Here is a 7,173-nt window from a genome sequence, read left to right as displayed (position 1 = left end):
ACAGGTTAATTTTGCTTGATGCTGAAACAGTGAAGGGATTTTCCGAGTATTGAAGATGTTCTCATAATTAGCTATATGAATCTGACTATAAAACCAATCTTTGACATGTGTGAAAAAGCTATTACTCTGAATCCTGATGAAAAATTGAATATTAGTAAGTCCAATCATATTACAGAATGAGGATTTGGGGGAGGGAATCTTTTTGAAAGATCATATTCACTTAACCACAGCCAGTTTTATTTAAATCAGGACTATCCAAAAATATTCTGTTGGCCATTCATGATCTGAAATTATCAGAGATCAATTGAATTATGGTACACACTAAAAAGCCATGAGACATTTGTTTTGCAGGAAATAGATAAGGCAGTGCTTTACTCATTTGTAGCTTTTTTGAGATAAGCTATTAAATCTGCCCTTTCTCCCTTCTTCATAATGCCAGAAAAGATCATTTTTGTTCCAGGGATGTACTTTTTGGGATTCTCCAAGTACTCTATTAGTGTATCCTCTCCCCAGGTGATGTCTTTGTTCTTGTTGGCATCTGTGTAAGTGAATCATTCTGTCTTCTGACCAAACAGACCATGGAGGTTAGATTCAGTCTTATCCTTGTCTCCCTTTTCAACGGTGTGGCATTGGGCATACTTCTGAACAAAATTCTTCTTGCCCTTTTCAACACCACCCATTCTATAATTCACTCTTGTGTCGCTCCCTCAAGGAGGAGACCAGATATGAAGGCAGACATGATATATATATATATATATATCACAAGTTTCTAACATAAAAGTTGTAAAAATAAAGACAAGTTTTTAGACTAATTATAAATCACCAATAAGTCAAGATGCTGTGTTGTTGTATAACATGTATGTATTAAACTAATGTTTATTGTTAAAGAAAAAGGAAGGATATTTTAATTCAACTTTGTCACTGTATATGAAACTCTCTGGAGAGTACACCAAAACCCAATTCAGAATGAAGAGTACAAAGAAATTTAAGCATAACCAATCACACAACCCACAATGAAAATCTACTTAGTGATTTTTCCTCTGGATTATGATGAATGCAACAACTGGTTATCTGTGGCCAATTATGTTATTTCTGTACTTTGTTTCTGGACCCTGTGAAAGTCTGCTGTTCAGGTTGCAGAGCAGTTTTCTGTGGTCCAGAGTTCTGCTTGACTTGCAAGTTACTCTTTTGGGCAAATAAACTGTTAAATTTTGCCTAAACCTTTTCCTTTTAAATCATGGATATTTTCTTTGGACCGGAGGACACTGTGTTACAAGGTCAGGAGTCAACAGTCAATAGATCAGTTCCTGACCTTGGACAAATTTTTGTTTTTGTTTTTTGTTTTTCTTGCCAGTCCTGGGCTTAAGTTCAGGTCCTGAGCACTGTCCTTGGATTTTTTTCAAGGCTAGAACTCTACCACTTGAGCCTCAGCACCACTTCTGGCTTTTTCTAAGTATGTGGTACCAAGGAATCGAACCCTGGTCTTCATGCATGCTAGGCAAGCACTCTACCACTAGGCCAAACTCCTGGCCCAATTTTTTTGACTTGTATGGACCAAAGTTATACCCATACTGGACCAGGCTAGCATGTTGTAGTAATGGAACATCGACCTCAAAGAGAAGAAGCAACCACGAAGACAAGATGTGGGCTTTGTTCCTGATTATGTTCATATCACTGTGACTCACATTAAACAGGTTGAACAGGTTTGGGGACTAAACCAAAGTCAGAAACTCCTTGGAAAACCAAATGTAGGTCCCTCAAACCCACTGAGAAATGAGCAGCTTTCACTGGGGACAGCGCTGCTCCCAAATCAAGCCGGAAGGACAGTAGGGCTTGCCTCTGATTTTCATGGGCATCAAAATCTGTCTCTTTCCCTTACGTGCAGGCAAAAGAAGATTCTCAGCCCTAGGTTCCTACACAGCTCAGACACAGATCTGGCTTCTGAGATATTAGGGCGTTCCCACTTCATCTCACAGATACAGAAACTGAGGCCCTGGAACTTGCTCATTGTCAGACACAAAAACTGCTATCAATTCCTGGTTTTCCTATTAACCTGGAGGCTTGCTCTTGGGAAATTAATAGCCATTGGACCAACCAGACCAACAACTATGAAGAACTGCCCTTGTCCAAATCATCTTTAGTTCATTTCTGTAAGACTCTTGGAGGGAGGAGGAGAGGGAGGGAGGGATATCTTCACCAAAAATGTTAAATTATACAAAGTTACAGGTTTCCCCCCACCATGGGTCATGGGGCTTGAACTCTGAGACAGGGTGCTGTCTCTGAGCTCTTCACCTCAAAGCTACTGCCCTACCTCTTGAGCCACAGTGCCACTTCCCAATTTCTAGTGATTAATTGGAGATAAGAGTTTCCAGGCTGGCTTTGATCCATGATCCTCAGATCTCAGCCTCCTGAGTAGCTACGATTACAGGCATGAGGCACTGCGTCCAGCTTTGGAGTTGTTTTATTTGGCATTTCTTCTTTTTTTTTCCCAAGACCTTGGGCTTGAACTCAAGGCCTGGGCACTGTCCTTAGACACATTTTTACTCAAGGCTGGTGCTCTGCTACTTGAGCGATGGCACGACTTTCAGCTTTTTGTGTGTATGTGGTACCAAGGAACTGAACCCAGGGCTCCATCCATGCTAGGCAAGCAATCTACCACTAGGGCACATTCCTGGCCCTACTTGGCATTTCTTGAAGCTTTCATATGTTCAGATGGTATATTAATCCTCTACTGCAGAAATAAGGTCTTATATTTATTTAGGTATAAAGCACAATTTGGGATATACCAGTGTCATGCCTACATTTCTTTTATTGTAAAAAAAAAAGTTTGTCTTATCAAATCATGTGAAAGACATGAATATGTGCCTATTAGCTGTGATGGTGTTGTATAAGCGAAACAAACCTGGAATTACCTGCTTGGATGCTGTGAGCAAAAATGGTAGATGGTATTGGCCCATCCATGAGATTCCCCAGGAGTACTTGAAGCACGTTTGTACAATGGAACAACCGGGTGGTGAAGTATTCTGTTCCTACAGTGAAATAATAAAGTTAAAAGTGGGTGCTGTGGATCATGCCTGTAATCCTAGCTATTCAGAAGGCTGAGAAACACTGTTTGAAACCAGCCAGGGTAAAAAAGTCCATGAGACTCTTATTTCCAATAGACACACAAAAGTGGCACTGCGGCTCAAGTGGTAGAGCACTAGCCCTGAGCAAAAGAAGTTCCGGACAATACAAGGTCCTGAAATTAAGCCCCAGGACCAGTACCACCTGCTGCCCACCCCCCAAAAAAAAGAAAAAGAAAAGTAAATTTAAAATCTGATTCTGCTACCTCCTCATGTGTGATTGCATGGAAAACATAGCACTTGCACAAAACTCCTGACCCTCATTTTATGAAATGGTGAGGATGACATTGTGTGCTTTCCAGGAAGGTTGTGGCATTCAAATGAAATGATCAGGATGCTTAGAATTATAAAGAACAGGGCCTGGGAGTGTGGCTTAGTGGTAGAGTACTTACCAAGTATGTGCAGAGCCCTGGGTTCAATTCCTCAGTACCACATACATAGAAAAAAAAAAAAGAAACCAGATGAGGTGCTGTGGCTCAAGTGGTAGAGTGCTAGCCTTGAGACAGCTCAAGAACAGTGCCCAGAATTCAAGCCCCAGGACTGGCAATATATATATATATATATATATATATATATATATATATATATATATATATATATAGAGAGAGAGAGAGAGAGAGAGAGAGAGAGAGAGAGAGAAGAGAGAGAAAGAGAGAGAGAACAGTAGAATGAGAGTTCTTTTTTTATATTACGCTTTAAAATGGCAAGGAAATATCTTTGTCATTACTGATTTATCAGTAAGTTGAGAAGAATTTGTTTGACAAGTTCTGCTTTGAATCCAGGAGAAGTTATTGTGTGAGCAAGATAAGATTGTGTGAGCAAGATTGTGTGCATGTGAATAATTCTGCTGATGTTGAGTAAGCAAAGCAAACCTGGCACCAAAAATGCTTCAAGCTCTGTAAGAATTCAACCTCAAAGAAACTAAGTTTGATATTTAGTGACAGATCTTTACTTAATATTTTGAAAAAGGTCAACAGGTATTTAGTTCATAACCCAAATTGTTTTCCATCTTTTCTTTTCAGCTCCTCCTAAACCTTATCTCATAAAATCTGCCTCCAATCTAAGCCTTTGCTTTAAACCTTTCTGTGTATCAGATAAGGAGGAAGAGGGCTGTTCATTCAAGTGTGGGAGTGTTGAAAGCATGGAGAGATCTTCCTCTGGTCGCCATACCACTGGGTCTGGAGGCCTTTGCAGCATGGGAGAGCAGGCTTCGCGTTGAGCAGCTTCATCTGGACCGTGAAAGGACTGATTGTCTACCCAGATGTCATTGAGAATTACCACACAGGAGATTAGAATCCCGGCTGGGCTGGAAAAAGGACCCTGACTTGTCCCTAACCACACTCCCACTGCTCATTTGATTTTACTTCCTCTTTCTAATGAGTCTCCTCCCCCTAACTTGGCTCCATAGAGAAGAGAATTGGACAAGAATGATCCGAGTCGGAATTCTACACAGGATGGAAGCCTTTCCATAGGCCTAATTGACACTGAGCTGATGTTTCTGTTAGATCTGGCCTACACTGCCCAAAAGAAGACTGTCCTAGCTGCAGGGTGTAGGCATGTCCAAAGTTACTCAGAAAAGCACTGCCATGCTGGGGTAGCTGCCCTAAGGGTGTCATTTGGGCATCTTTCAACCCTTGGTCTTGCCTGATCTTCCAGCAAATCTGTGCTATCTCAGATGGGTGCTTACATCTACAGACCCAGCCCTGTTGTTATTTAACAAATGGTTAATCAGTGGTATGATTGAATGTTGAGTCTGAAACCACAAGGGAAAGGAAGTTTAGAACCTTAGCAGCCTGTTACAAAACAAACAGACAGGGCTTGGATTTTTCACAGGGCCACTGATAACATAATCTATCTTTCTTTCTCTCTTTCTTTCTTTCTCTCTCTCTTTCTTTCTTTCCTTCCTTCCTTCCTTCCTTCCTTCCTTCCTTCCTTCCTTCCTTCCTTCCTTCCTTCCTGTCTTTCTTTCTTTCTTTCTTTCTTTCTTTCTTTCTTTCTTTCTTTCTTTCTTTCTTTCTTTCCCTCTCTCTCTCTCTCTCTCTCTCTCTCTCTCTCTCTCTCTCTCTCTCTCTCTCTCTCTCTCTCTTTCTTTCTTTCTTTCTTTCTTTCCTGTCCTGGAGCTTGAACTCAGAGCCTCAAGGCTAGAGCTCTACCCCTTGAGCCACAGCACCACATCCAGCTTTTGTTTGTGTATATGGTACCGAGAACTCGAACCTGAGCCTTTGTGAATGCTAGACAAGCACTCTACCAGTAGGCCAAACTCTTGGCCCCCATAATAAGAGAAACTTTCTATGCAGAACCTGTATGTTGGAAGAGCTCAACATCTCTATGGGTAGATGAGTTTTTTCTTACCTAAGGAAATGGAAGCTGACAAGGCTTTCGTTCATGAGCAATTGTCACAAAGACATATTAAACCTTCCACTAGTTCATGGAACACCCTTATCTTTGTTATTAAAAGGAAATCAGGAAAACTGAGACTTCTCTAGGACCTCTAAGCCATTTATAAAGCTATGTTTGCTATGGGTGCTTTACAACCTGGCTTGCCCTCACCAACAGTTATCTACTTCCCTGATTGGTACTATATTTAAAAGATTGCATTTTTACCATACCTTTGTATCCAGTGAATGGGAAAATTTCATTTTTTTTGTCCCCAGCATTAATATAATTCAGCCCTATGACAGATATCAATGCACACTGGTGCCCCAAGGAATGGCCAACAAACCAATGCCAAGCTAACTTTATGTGGACAAGGCCATATGGTCCACATGGGAAAAGTATAAAATCCATTATGTGGATGATTTTTCTTTTTTGTGTGGCCAGTGTGCTGTCCCTGAGCTCTTCAGCTCAAGGGTACCGCCCTACCCATGACCAAGTGCCACTTTCCGTTTTTTACAGGTTAATTGGAGCTAAGAGTCTCAGGTGCTTTTGTGCCTAGGCTGGCTTGAACCTTGATTCTCAGATCTCAGCCTCCTGAGTAGCTAGGATTGCAGGAATGTGCCACCATGCCCGGCTTTGTGGATGATATCTTGATTGGAACATATTGTAAAGAGCAGGTTAATCTCATTTTCCAGGATATGCAACAGTCCTTAGGGCTGATTGTACATCCTGTAACAATTCAGAGACAACACCCTCTTTCATATCTAGGGTATCACATCTCCCAGAGGTGGATCACTTGCCAAAGGCTAAAAGTATGGACTGAGCAATTGCAAATTTTCAATGATTTTCTAAAGTTTATTAGGGGACATTAACTGAAGTTGGGCCTCATTGCAAATCACTTCCAAATAGCAACTTCTTTTCCAGATTCTGCAGGGCGATTCTAACCTAGCCTCCCCAAGAGTCCTTACATCTGAAGCTGTCAAGGCCTTAACAGTTGTTGAGTTTGCAATTAGCTGAGGCCCAACTTGTTCATGTAGATTATTCCCAGCCCATCGTTTTACATATTTTAAAACCTAGTAAATTCCCTACTGCCATCTTTGGCAGGATGCCCCATTGAACATATGTATATGTATGTATATATATATATATATGTTGATGTGTGTAAGAATGGAAAAGTGAGGCTTGTGTTGCTGTCCCTCAATCATACTTCTACTGTACATGTTCTTTATGATGGTACTTCTGTACAAAGGGTGGAGCTGTTTGGCTTTATGGCAATATTCTTTTGCTATACATTTGTACTCAGTTATCCAGTATGTTGTTTCTGTTTTGTAATACATTCAGGATGCCATTATTCTTATATCAAACAAGGAGCTGCTGCATCTTTTCACCGCCCTCCAGCAGCCACCTTACAGTGCACAGCTCCTGTATTTATTTGCCTTGTACATGGCAACTTCCCTTGCAGATGAGATAACTTGGCTTGCCATGCTTATTCAATTCCCCATTGATGCTGAATGTGATGACCATCAAAGATGTCATCATCCTTTGTAAACAGTTTAGATCAATATATGTAAGCAAGTTCCCTCCGATAATTAACCACTTTCTCATGCTGCTCTCACAACAATGGTTAACCTATGGGCTCTAATATCTGGGCAGCTTTTGGTACATGAACATTACG

General features: G+C 41.0%; 1 pseudogene; it reads right to left on the bottom strand.

Annotated features, from left to right (window-relative positions):
• Positions 1 to 371: 371 nt before the first annotated feature.
• Positions 372 to 680, bottom strand: LOC150063921 (cytochrome c pseudogene; annotated as a pseudogene).
• Positions 681 to 7,173: the final 6,493 nt, after the last annotated feature.

This window comes from Megascapheus bottae, chromosome 4 (genome assembly GCF_031878675.1).
Source record: "Megascapheus bottae isolate mThoBot1 chromosome 4, mThoBot2.hap1, whole genome shotgun sequence".
NCBI lineage: Eukaryota > Metazoa > Chordata > Mammalia > Rodentia > Geomyidae > Megascapheus > Megascapheus bottae.
This window is presented reverse-complemented; position numbering and strand designations above follow the sequence as displayed.